This window comes from Euprymna scolopes, chromosome 5 (assembly GCF_053919585.1).
Source record: "Euprymna scolopes isolate OS-2025 chromosome 5, ASM5391958v1, whole genome shotgun sequence".
Classification (NCBI taxonomy): domain Eukaryota; kingdom Metazoa; phylum Mollusca; class Cephalopoda; order Sepiida; family Sepiolidae; genus Euprymna; species Euprymna scolopes.
Window position 1 is genome coordinate 175,512,461 of NC_136486.1, and position 12,302 is coordinate 175,524,762.

Below are 12,302 nucleotides of genomic sequence, written 5' to 3' on the forward strand. Positions count from 1 at the left end.
ACGAATATACTCTATTAAAAAATTGTTCTTCAAAATCACTGGATTCAAAATCAAATAACCTGAAAAGGGTTGATATGCCGTAAAACAACCATAATTTCTGACTCTTTCGATTGCCATTGCAAATCACTTTGCGTTATTGCAACAACTGTTTACCTTTGAGTTCTCATTGATAATGGCCAATGTTTATCTGTAGAATTTGAGTGACAATAACACTATTTCAAAATTGCAGCACTCACCATGAAGGCATGGTGAGTACTGGAATCTTGAAGTGGCTTATTGTCACTTTAGTAAAGGTCTGGGTGGTACTTTTATCCCTTGATCCTTTTATTCTCTCATATTCTGTCATACCAATTGAGGTTAATCTCATAAAGTTTTTTTATGTATCAGGAGTGGGAAGGGGTTATGTCTGATATTATCGTTCCTAACTCTAATTCTCTCTTTAATCTTTGACTAGGGAGACCTGTGGAAATTCCACAGCAGACTTTCCTATCTAATAATATATTGATGTTGGCATTCTGTGGATGTTCAGCATAAATGGAGGCGCCCTGATATTATTGTAGCTCTTTTGTTAAAACTGTAAAAATATTTATCTTAGCTAGCAAGGACACCCAGTGTAGCCCGGTCGTAAAATGCGCTTAAATGTTATGTTTGAATTTATGCAGATTTTGTATATATTTGTATACAGTCAATTTTCTATCAATTCTTATATATTATAAAGTTGTGGTTTCAAAAATAAAAAAATATATCCACTTGGTGCATCAAAAACCAAAACTTATGAAGAATTCTTGATAAAATGATTTATTACAAGAAATGAAAAGTCATAACAATTTAATGACAGTCACTCAGAAGAAAAAAGATGTGAGTGTGACACACAAAATACATGCCATCATTAATATATAAATTTAATATTTTTTAATCATTATTTTTTTAATCTAAATAAGTTTCTAAATTCTTTATAGATATTTTTTTTGTACAACAGCATCAAACATCTTTTGTGTTTTCATATTAATAGTTTGATTCATCAATTTATTATGCTACTAGCTCTTCCAATCCGGTGTTGCCCAGAATGCTATTATACTCTTCAATTTAAAATAGGTTATCCCCCTTGCTGGCTTTTAATTTAAGTGATTATTTAAAAAAATCTTTCATATTAGCTGTTGTATTTTTATTTTTTTTTACATAGGAGTCACCACTTATCAAGGCCCAGAGGCCACTCGGGGACAAGAGTTATAGAGCATACAGTAGTAGTAGTCACTGGAATAATATTGTAATCATTAGTAATGGGAATTTGGTAAATTGAATTACTTCAGGGGGCGGTTCAAGAATTTGTTTATGTTGCACTTGAAGACAACCACATTGTAGTCAGCTGGGAAACAGGCAAATGGAAGGGAGTTCCACAGGCGTGCAGTTCTATGAAAGAAGCTTTGTTGATTTAGGCACAGATAAAGAGTGGGGAAAATTATTGACAGTGGTTTCAGCTATATGAGTGTTTTTTGTGAAAGCTTGGCAAAGGGGGGACCAGAGATTGGAGCTCAGACGAGCACTTTAGGCTAGATAATTTTACAAATAAATTGTAGCTAAGTACGCTATTATAATCACAATAATATTGTACAAAAATGACAAATGTAAATTGGCAAGTCAAAAGCAAAGTTTTATTTGTCAGTTTAAATGTTATTTGCATCTAGACTTGAAAATCGGACAAAATAACTTATAGATTAAAAAAAAACGAATATTTTTGAAGGTAAAAAAAATATTTCAAACGTAAGTTGAAATGTTATTTGCATCTAGACTTGAAAATCGGACAAAATAACTTATAGATTAAAAAAAAACGAATATTTTTGAAGGTAAAAAAAAATTTCAAACGTAAGTTGACTGATAGATGAAATCTCTTAATGCAATGCTTGGGTGCATTTTTCATTTTCTATAAAGTTAACGTTGTTGCAACATCAATTTAAAAATATGAAACGTAATTCATTGTAAAAAATGTTTTTCTTTTATTGATCAAATCATTTTCTTTAATTCTTTTGTTATACCGCCAAAAAAATATCGTAAACAAGAGTAGCTATTTGCTTGTCTCCTCCATGAGGATGGAGTCAAGCACAAAGTCAGTTTTTAATGTGACGAAAATCCAGCTCCACAAAATGGGGAACTCTGAAATGGGGCAAAAATTTAAATTACCTCAGTTTAGAAGGATTTTTTTCATTGACCAAGGACAGAATGAATGAAGTGTAGTATCAGAACAGATACAAAAAATCAAAAAGTATATTTATGTACTCTCATGGCAGAGTGATGTGACACAAGGGTCGGAAAATGGGATTTGAAAAGTCAGCACCTTAAAGGAAGAGACCTCTGACCTTCAAAAAATGCTTGGGTAGCCCTGTTGGCATTTCCCAATAGGGGCATCACAGGTGATTAGCAATAAACTAACCCCTTCTCAAAGAAAGAAAGCAAAATCTGGGAGGGTGGACCTCTTAGAACTGTGCAGGACCAAAGCATACCTCAGGCATCAGGAAAAAGGCTGTCTTAGCAATGGCCTGGACTCTAGTGGCTTTGGCGCTGAGGGAAAGCCAGAGTAATTTGTTTTGTTTGGTTTCTTTGTCAATTAGCAATATATAAATAATAGTTTACTCTATCTTGCTGAATAATGGTTGGGAGATGAGGAACTACCCAGTGATCCGCTCGACTGACAATCAGTCAATGTGCGAGAAATGCCAGTTGTCTCTCATTTAAACTCAGAAACTTGTCGGGTTATCTGCAACATTTCAACTCAATTTATCTCTTAATTATGACGTTTTCAAGAAATTGTATACATTGGATCATTTACAAAATATATTTTTTGTTTTTTTTTTTTTTTTTTTTTTTTGCATTAAATGATCCACAAAAGGGATTGATATGCTGTAAAATGGATGAATCAAACTATATAGGAAGCTGCCTTTATCTCAAGAATCGCTTGAGGTATTTTAGTAAACAAATGCTAACATGTTGAAATATCAACTTCTGATTCGGATGAAATTTATTAGTGCCAGATCAAAGGTTAACATTTTTATTGTTAAAAATGCAAATCAGAATTAAACTTGAATTCTATTCATTTTTTTCAACTTTTAATGAAATGCCGCCTTAATTTTTACATTTTAATTTTTTATATTGGAACTTTTTTTTTATATTGGAACTTTTGGGGAAATCACTGATCATTTGGATTTACCTTTTTTCAAAAGTTGAAAAAAAAAAAGAACCTAAGATGTCTTCTTCCATAAGCCAAACGGAAGAATCAGTCACAAATTGTTTTGAAACCAATTTCACATTTTCTCAGTTTTTTTTTCTATCTTCAAAACATCAGTGCCATACAACCTCCAAGAATTTTTTTTTAATGTCCTTTTTCTACGAGTCAACCAACCTCCAAATAATGGCAGGGTTTGTTTCAGTATGTTTAATAAAAGTGCCAATCATCTTTTACTTTCCAACAAATCCAGAGAATTCTTGTTCCTCTCAATTCTCTCATCATTGTTGGCTATCTGGGCTATCTTTCTATCTTTTTCTGTTTTTAAAAAAAAATGAAAATGTTTTTTAATATTTCCAACTCTCCCCCCCCACTCCCCTTAACGGTTTCTGTTTTTGCTATGGTTCAGATATGTATTCAGTGAAACTTTCCATTTTCTGACCAAAAACACTCCAAATATCAGTTAAACTTTCTGAAGATTAAAAAGACAAAACAAAAATCACATTCTTCTGTCATAGGCGATTTTTTTTATTTTTATTTATTTTTTGTAATTTGTGGTGAAATTTAAAAAAAAAAAAAAAAAATTTTTATTGTAAAATTGATTTTCTTCTTTGCACTTTGTCGCCTTAATTTAAAAAGAATTACTACTACTACTACTACTACTACTACTCTTTCCCTTTCTCCTCTTTATTTTTTGTCCTCTTCCTTTCCTCATCCTACTATCTCTTTTTTCTCCCCTCTATTTCTTTTTTCTATCTCAACCTCTTCCTCTTCTTCATTCATTTCTGTTTTTTTCTCTTACTCTTTCTGTCTTTCATCCTTTCCCTCCTTCTCTAGCTTCATTTTATCCCTCCCCCTTCATTTCTTTATGTTTTCCGTCTACTCACATTTCCCCCCCCCCTCTGCATCCACTTTCTGTCTACCTCTCTTTTTCGTCTCCTCTTCCTTTTTGTTTTTTTAATGTTTCTGTCTTTTCCTATAATTCTTCCTATAATTTATATTTTTCATTATTTTTTTTTTATTCTTTGATTTTGTGATTCTTTAACTTTCTACTGAAAAGCTCTCAACAAGTTTATGAATTATTTTTCAATTCTCATTTCCTTATTTGTGCGTTTCCATGTTTTTTCTTGTATAATTTGACAAGGTTGTTCTATATATTTTTTATTCTTTTAAAAAGAATTTTTGAAAAAAAAAATGTTTTTGTTGTTATTTTATTTTCATGTTTCCATTTTTGTAGACAATTAACTTGAACTCATTGCATGAAATGATGTTTGCCTTTAAAAAAAAATACCTATAAATTGTTTCCACCAATAATTTGAAAAAATGGGAATTTCTGTTTTTTTATATTATTTGAAAAAATTTTATATACACACAAAAGTTACTTTTTCCATCCTTTAAAAAAAAAAAAAGACAAAATCTCTTTTTCTGGTTTTTGTAACTTAAAGTTATAATGTTAAAAAATTGAAAAAACAAAAAAGAAAGCATATTAAAAAACATGTGTCTAACGTTTAACCAAGTAATTGAATGGTGAATTTTGACATGGTGATCAAGGGAGATAACTCTTTTATGTCCTTAAATTGTTGGTCTTTTTCTTTTTCATTTTATCTTTTTTTTTTTTCAAGTCACAAAACATTTGGATGTACAATTTGTATTCACTTTAGTGCTTTACTTCAAACCAACTTTTTATACTTTTTATTTATTTTTATTTATTCTGTTATTCTTTTATTTATCTCACATTCTATTTTTTGCAAGAAGAGCTGTGAAATGAAACAGATTTTTTTCACTGTCATTCAGAGAGAAACGCCCACCGCATAATTTTTAGTCCAACCCTCTCCCCCTTTTTTTTCTAATTAAACACATGTAATAAACGTACATTTTCTTCCGCTTTATTCATTTTCGCAAATATTTGAATTGATGGCTTTGGAGAGGGGGACATTTTTGGTTTTAAAAGTACTTTTTTTTTTGCTTTTCTTCATTATTATTCAGGCATAAAAAAATGTTTTTGTTTGTTTAGATAGAAACAAATTCGACATAAAACTAATTAAGATCATGTCTATGTGAACAGAAACAGTGTAGTTAATTTCTTCTTTTTTTTTTTTAATGTGCCTTTTTTCTGCAGCCTTCATCTTATTTTCTGTTTTTATTTTTTCCTTTGTAACTTTAAACAATTTTTTTTTGTTTGTTTTTAATATTTCAACCTTTTTCCTTGTTCTTCCATTTTCTTTTCTGCACAGTTTCACAAAGAAGTCTGCCTTTTTGTTAAGAACAAACTTTGATCATAAATTTTGCAACTTTGCAATTGAATCACCAAAAATAATGATTTTCAAAGACATTCCTTCTCATCATTCCATCAAATTTTATATATCTATGTAGTCAAAATAAAAACAAAAATACAAAAAGATGTATATATATTAATAGTTAAGAAATAAGTATTTAGATACTATAATTGAGCACTTTGATGGGATTCTCTCTCACAGACCTTACACAGGTGTGTGTGTGTGTGTGTGTGTGTGTGTGTGTGTCTATACACACACACACACACACACACACACACATGAAGAAATAAGTATTTGCATACTTTATGAAAAACTATTTTTGATCCCTTTGACTCCTGTCTCATTGATATTTCCACCTTGGGATGATTACAGGATCAAGTTGGTTTCTTCTAGTTCGAACTAGTTGAAGGGTTGGTAAAATGTTGATCATATATTAAATATGTTGTGTCTTCCTGGCAATGAAAGGGGGCCCTTCCCATTAAGTGAATAAGCCATAGTGAATATTTGTTGATTGTCTATAGAAAAGAAAGTTGCTCACTCCAAAAAACTCTAAAAATATCTGATGTATGGTCAAGTAATTTCAACTTTATCTCTTATAGATATCTGTACATCTGGATGATTGCAGGATCAGGTTGGTTTCTTTCACAGATGAAAGGATTAGTGTCAGTTTAAGTTGCAACTGTCCTGTTTTTTTTTTTTGTTGTTTGTTTTTTTAATAGAAATTGCACCAAACAAAGTGTGAAGCCAACAACTATGAATGTTATGTCTTGATATTGTGTTGTGCACTCCTAATTTTTGGCAATAAACTTTTCTTTTCTCATTATATATTGCTGGAGATATATAATTTATCTTGTCAGATTTTCAAGTTGAGCCCAAATAGCAATCCATCTAATATAACAATGTTTGATTCAAACTAGCCTAATTTTTCTGTTTGTTCTTTTTCATCCAAGCATATAATTTCACTTTGTCTTTTTTCTTTCCTGATAATACTTGAAATGGATACCTTACTGATCTAAATCAGTAAATCATGAGGTTAGGACCTTCATAAAAATTGTTTCATTATTTCTCTTCCTGATAACCAATGTGTTTAAAATAAACTTTAAATTATTTTTTCATAATTTTCTTCTAATTTACATTTACACAATTATTTCTATTAAAGAATTTATTTTCAATGGTGTAAAGGGTCTTGCAATTCGTCTTCTTTCGTTTCATTTGACAAACACCAACCGATTTATTAACTAAATTGTGCGGTGACAGATGTTTCTAGTATTCATTGGACAGTTATCCACATGCACAGACCCGGGCTATCTTGGTGTTTGCGTGTGGCATGCTGCTGTCTCAGGGACGGACCTGAGTGGACGAGTTGCATATTAAGAGCCTCTCTTCTGATAGCCTTGTAGCTCACTGCCATGATTTTGTTGCTGAGGTGAGGCGTTTTAAGGAAGCAAGTAACGCTTCCTGTTCATTTTTTTAGGGTTTTGAGGTGTTTTTGTTAGTTGCCTTTTTGTAGAACATAGTTGTAAGCCTTCGTTATCATGAGGTTAAAGTGCAGCATCAGGGTGTTCGACTGTAGACTGTATGCATGGGTCTGTACTAGAAAATTTGGTATACATGTTTTTGGCTTTCTCACGTGATAGAAAATATGGTGTTGATATTAGTGGCCTGGTAAGGCCACAAGGGAGACAACCAAGCAAAAAAAAACCCTAAGCAAAATTCATTCCAAAGCAACAAAACTAAAGATAACTTGCCAGGACACTATATATACAAATGTGGACAAATTTGGGCATATTTTATTAGTTTGAAAATGTAGGTTCTTTTTTACCGATTGTCATAAATTTTAACCATAGAATAGTATTAGAATCTTCAAAAACTCTACAAATTTTCATGTAGCTTTGTCTCATAGAACCAAAGATATGAGCATTTCAATATCCAATTTGGCTACGAGTATAGATATATCCATATATATATATATATATATATATATATATATATATATATATATATATATTTCCCCCAGACCCCTGGCCTTGATGGAGAGGAGACTAAAATTTGTTGTTATGGTTTCAAATGATCTGCAATAACAGCAAAGGAAGACTCGTATTCATAGATATCTATGCTGATGATACTACTATCTATGGTAGCACATCTAAGACCGTAAACGACCAAGTTCTCTCTGATTCTCTTTCCTCTGATCTTGAGCAAGTGGTACAATGGGGAAAGAGGTGGCTTGTTACTTTTAATGCATCTAAAACCAAGCTTTTATCTTTACATCATCAACGCTCTGATCCCCATCTGGCATCAGTTGAAATGAATGGCTTTCGTCATGGGGAGGCCTCGTTTTGATAGGCTTCTGGGCTTGACCGTTACTCCTGCTCTGAAATGGAACATATACATAAAATCCGTTGCCAAGGCCGCTGGAAAAATGGTGGGATCCTTCTATCAATCCAGTAGATATCTCACTGCTGATGCAATTCTCTATCTATATAAGAGCCAGGTACGTCCAAGGATGGGGTACTGTTGCCACATCTGGGCAGGAGCTGCTAGAAAGGACTTATCCTGTCTTGATAGAATTCAAAATAGACTTTGTAGCCTTGTGGGGATGTCCTTTTCTCTTCCCTGCAACCTCTTTCTCACAGAAGAGATGTTGCGTGTTTGTCTCTGCTTTATCGTTATTTTCATGGTAGGTGCTCGACTGAGCTCCATTCTATGGTCCCTCCTCGCCAAACTTTCACAAGAAACACCCGTCTAGCAGAAAACACTATCACTAGCTTCTCCCACTCTTTATCTGTGCCTAAACCTAAATGTAGATTACATGAGAAAAGCTTCTTTCTTAGAACTGCATGACTATGGAATTGTCTTCCGTTTTTCTGCTTTCCAGCTGACTACAATATGGTTGTCTTCAAGTCTAACGTAAACAAGTTTTTGATGAGCTGTTCCATATGAGTTAACAAATTTACTGAATCTCCGTTACTAACGGTTACTATATTGTCCAATTTCTACTGTATACTCTTTAACCCTTATCCTCGAGTAACGTCTTGGCCTTGATAAGTGGTGATGCCTATGTAAAAAGGGGGGGGGGGCTTGATTCCAAATATTTCTCCCATTCTTTGTTATTCATACATAAAGTAAATTTCCCAGTGTATACGGATTATTTGATACTGGAATTGTATCCTATTTCCAAAAGAGGGGAGATATAACATATGAGGAATATTTGGAATCAAGTCTCCCCTTGCTGTTATATCAGCAAATTTTAATGTCTCCTTCATTAAGGCCAGATGTTTTGAGTAATATATATATATATATATATATATATAGTCATTCACAAAAGATTGTTTCACTGTATCACAGTGTTTCACTGTGGCTAGACATGCAATTGCCTCAAGCTGGGATTGAAAATCGACTCTCCAGACATTAGTCAGTAGTTATAACTTTTTGGGCTGCTGCTGCTGCTGCTGCTGCTAAGGTAGATGAAATCACAATGATAGACATTGTTAAATGCTGGAAGCACCATTTGTTTGCACAAAAAACATTGCCTATATGCAATTTATGACATTTAGTTATTTCACTTACCAGTATGCTCGACCTAATAAAGGAGGCATATTTTAGCAAATATTCACTTGGTGAAAATAAATCATCTAAAGGTCATCTGAATTCTACACTTTTAATCGGAAAGTAATTGTTTTTAGAATAAATGAATTTTTTCTAGAAAATTAGTTTCATTTTGAATTATTTTTCTGTTTTTATTTAAAGTGAAAATTCTAAGTAGAAACTAACAAAAAATAAAGCTTGTCACTCTACGAGAGCCATAAAATTTTTGAGGCAGCTCGTGTGTATATGATAATGTGAAGCAAGTAAGGTAATCCGCATTGTCCAATCGTAAAATATGCTTAAATATGATATTTTAATTTATACAGATTTCATATTTATTATTAATCTAGAGCCAATGTTCTATTATTATATTGTACCTGATATGTACTAGTGTCCCACCCCCAGCATGACCCTGTCATACTATACACTTAAATATGATATTTTAATTTATGCATTTTTATATTTACTATTATTCTTTGTTGATTATTATATTGTACCCAATATATAGTAGTGAGTTCAAAAGTTTTTTTAAAGAAAAAATGATATTATGCCATTAGCTAGAAACGAAACTAAAACACTGTTACCGTCTAAGTTCATACACATTGAAAACCTTTAAAAATAATGTTTCTGAAGATATAAATGTATTTTTGCACATGCGTAGAAGTAACATGTTTAGTCGACTTATGCCTGCCAAGTTCCGATTCTTGTAAATTTGGACCTCTTAGCAGCTATTATTACTGACTAAAAACCAAATTGAATTTGTTCCACAGTTCCAAATCCCTTATATATCAAGTTTCAAGTCTGTAGATTAAAAATTGACAGAGCAGTTTGATAGAGACTGTTCAACACACAGATAAGATCACTCTTTTATATATATATATTGTGCTTTTTCCAAAAAGGAAAAAAATAATAATCAAATTAAAATAACTCCATGAAAAATATCCCTTTTTTATAAGTAAGCAGTGTCTATATCAATTCTGAACCAATTAAATTCATAAACTTTAATACCTCATTCAACCACTCTCTCCATATTCGTTCCTATCAACCAATAAATTTTTCCTCCATTAAGATTTGAGCAACTTTATTTCTAAGTAGGTCAAGCAAACCAAAACTGATCCTAGTCATTCAGTCATTGTTGAAGTAAATACTGATTGATAGTTTTTGGTCAAGAATAAATACTAAAGTAAATATATATTTAAAAAAAAATAACTGAAAGGAAGGCAGGAGATAAGTACTATAATAGATTCATTTAAAGTCCATAAAATACAACAGTTTTGTATCAGGTTGAGAAAGTTCTTGATGTTTTTTACTTTTACATTCAGATAAACATATATCGATTTGAACAAAACTTTATTGATTGAAGTAAGCACCATAAAAATCAACACATTTTTGCCAACACAAATTAGTGTATTTATGCCAATAATGTAAAAATCTTGCGTTCTGGTGGTGATGTCAGGCGTTTTTGATATCGCTTAGATTTTTTAAGCATTTTTAATGCAGAAAGATGCTTGAAAAAGTGGTAGTAGGTAAGAGATCTGAAAAGTATGACGGATGAGGTAATTTCGAAAGCCAATTCGATAAACTTCTGCAGGGCTGGTTTAACAACGCGCAGTCGGGTGTTGTCATGGAGGATAATTGGGTTTTTCTATTGACTGGGTGTTGTTGTCGAAGTTTGTGATGCATTTCATCCATTTGTTGGCAGTACTTTTCTGCTATAATGGTTTTACCTGCTCTAATGGATGAGGCCAGTCACAAACTACTAAACAGTCAGCATGAATTTCTTTTGGTGCAACTTTAGCTTCAGGAAGTGCCGTGGAGCTTTGCTGGCATCTAACCACTGAACTGAGCATCACCGGTTGTCATAAAAAATCCACTTTTCATCACAAGTAACAAGCTGATCAAGAAACAGACAATTCTTGTTGCGTAAAAGATGACACTTCGTAATGGCATTTCTTTTGGTTGTCGTCCAATTCGTGAGGCACCTTTTATCAAGTTTTTTGTCTTTCCAATCTCTCAAGTGGCTTGAAATCGTCGTATACATTATGTCTAATTCAGAAGCAAGTTGCGCGTGGATTGGCTTCGACTTAAGTTCTTAATTGACAAATCATACAAATAAAGATGACATTTTTTTAATAGTATGAATAGGTTAGCAAAATTAATTTGGATTAAAAAAAAAAAAAAAAACTAGATCTGATATCCGGAACGTTTTTTTTTTTTTGTTTTTGGTTGATCAACACTAGGAGCCATGATATAAAATAGTGTTTTCTTTTTGGATCCCCAAAACAGTGTTGCATTGTAAACAACTGATGATCCATAAAATAACTATGAAATTACTTGACAAAAGCTGGTAGGATACCAATCAGAAAAGTCCTCACTTGTGCCAGGTTCTCAAGTCTCCCTGCCATCCTGGTGAAAGCCCACCTTACCAGACTACAGAATATCTCAGAAGCTTCTGTTTAATGATCTCCGGCATGGCAAGTAGAGGAAACTGTTTCAAAACACTTTAAGGGTATCAACATTGATCCGTCGTCATGGGAGCAGGCAGCTTCAGATAGGACCAAGTGATGGGCTGCTGTTCACAATGGTGCCCACCAATATGAAAGTGATGGGAAAACTGCTTCAGATAAACCCAGGCAGAAAAATCAATGCTTTGAATCCCCAACACCTGATATCATTCTCTGCCAACACTGCAGATTGAGCTTCTCAGCTTTCTTTGCTCTAACCAATGGTGGCCCTCTAGAATGATCAGATGGTGTTTGTCATTCTGACTGACATAGTCCATCTTCAGTCATAGCTGATGAAACAAGAGCATGCTACACCCATAAATAAAAAAATTTCACTCAAAATTCTATGCAAATTTCAGAGTCCAGCAGAAAGATTTGCGAATTAGATAAAATCTTCCTAAAGATGGATCAGGAGTTACGTCAGTCGAAACATTGTAAAACTAACATTCAAGATGAGAACAGAATAATTTGAAGAATGCAAATATGAATTTCTCATCACAAAAATTCAGAAACATAAAAATTAATCTCTTTCATGGGTTATTCTACAAATTTACCATTTTTAAAGTGCTTAAATTTACTGTCCAACAAAAGTTACAACGATTTTTGCACGATTTGCATTTAACTTGCATTTGAACTCAATTTAATTCATTCATTACCAAATATTTTCTTGCTTTCAGTTCCCAGTGCCAAATTATCAAATTTTGCTCATGTTCAGAT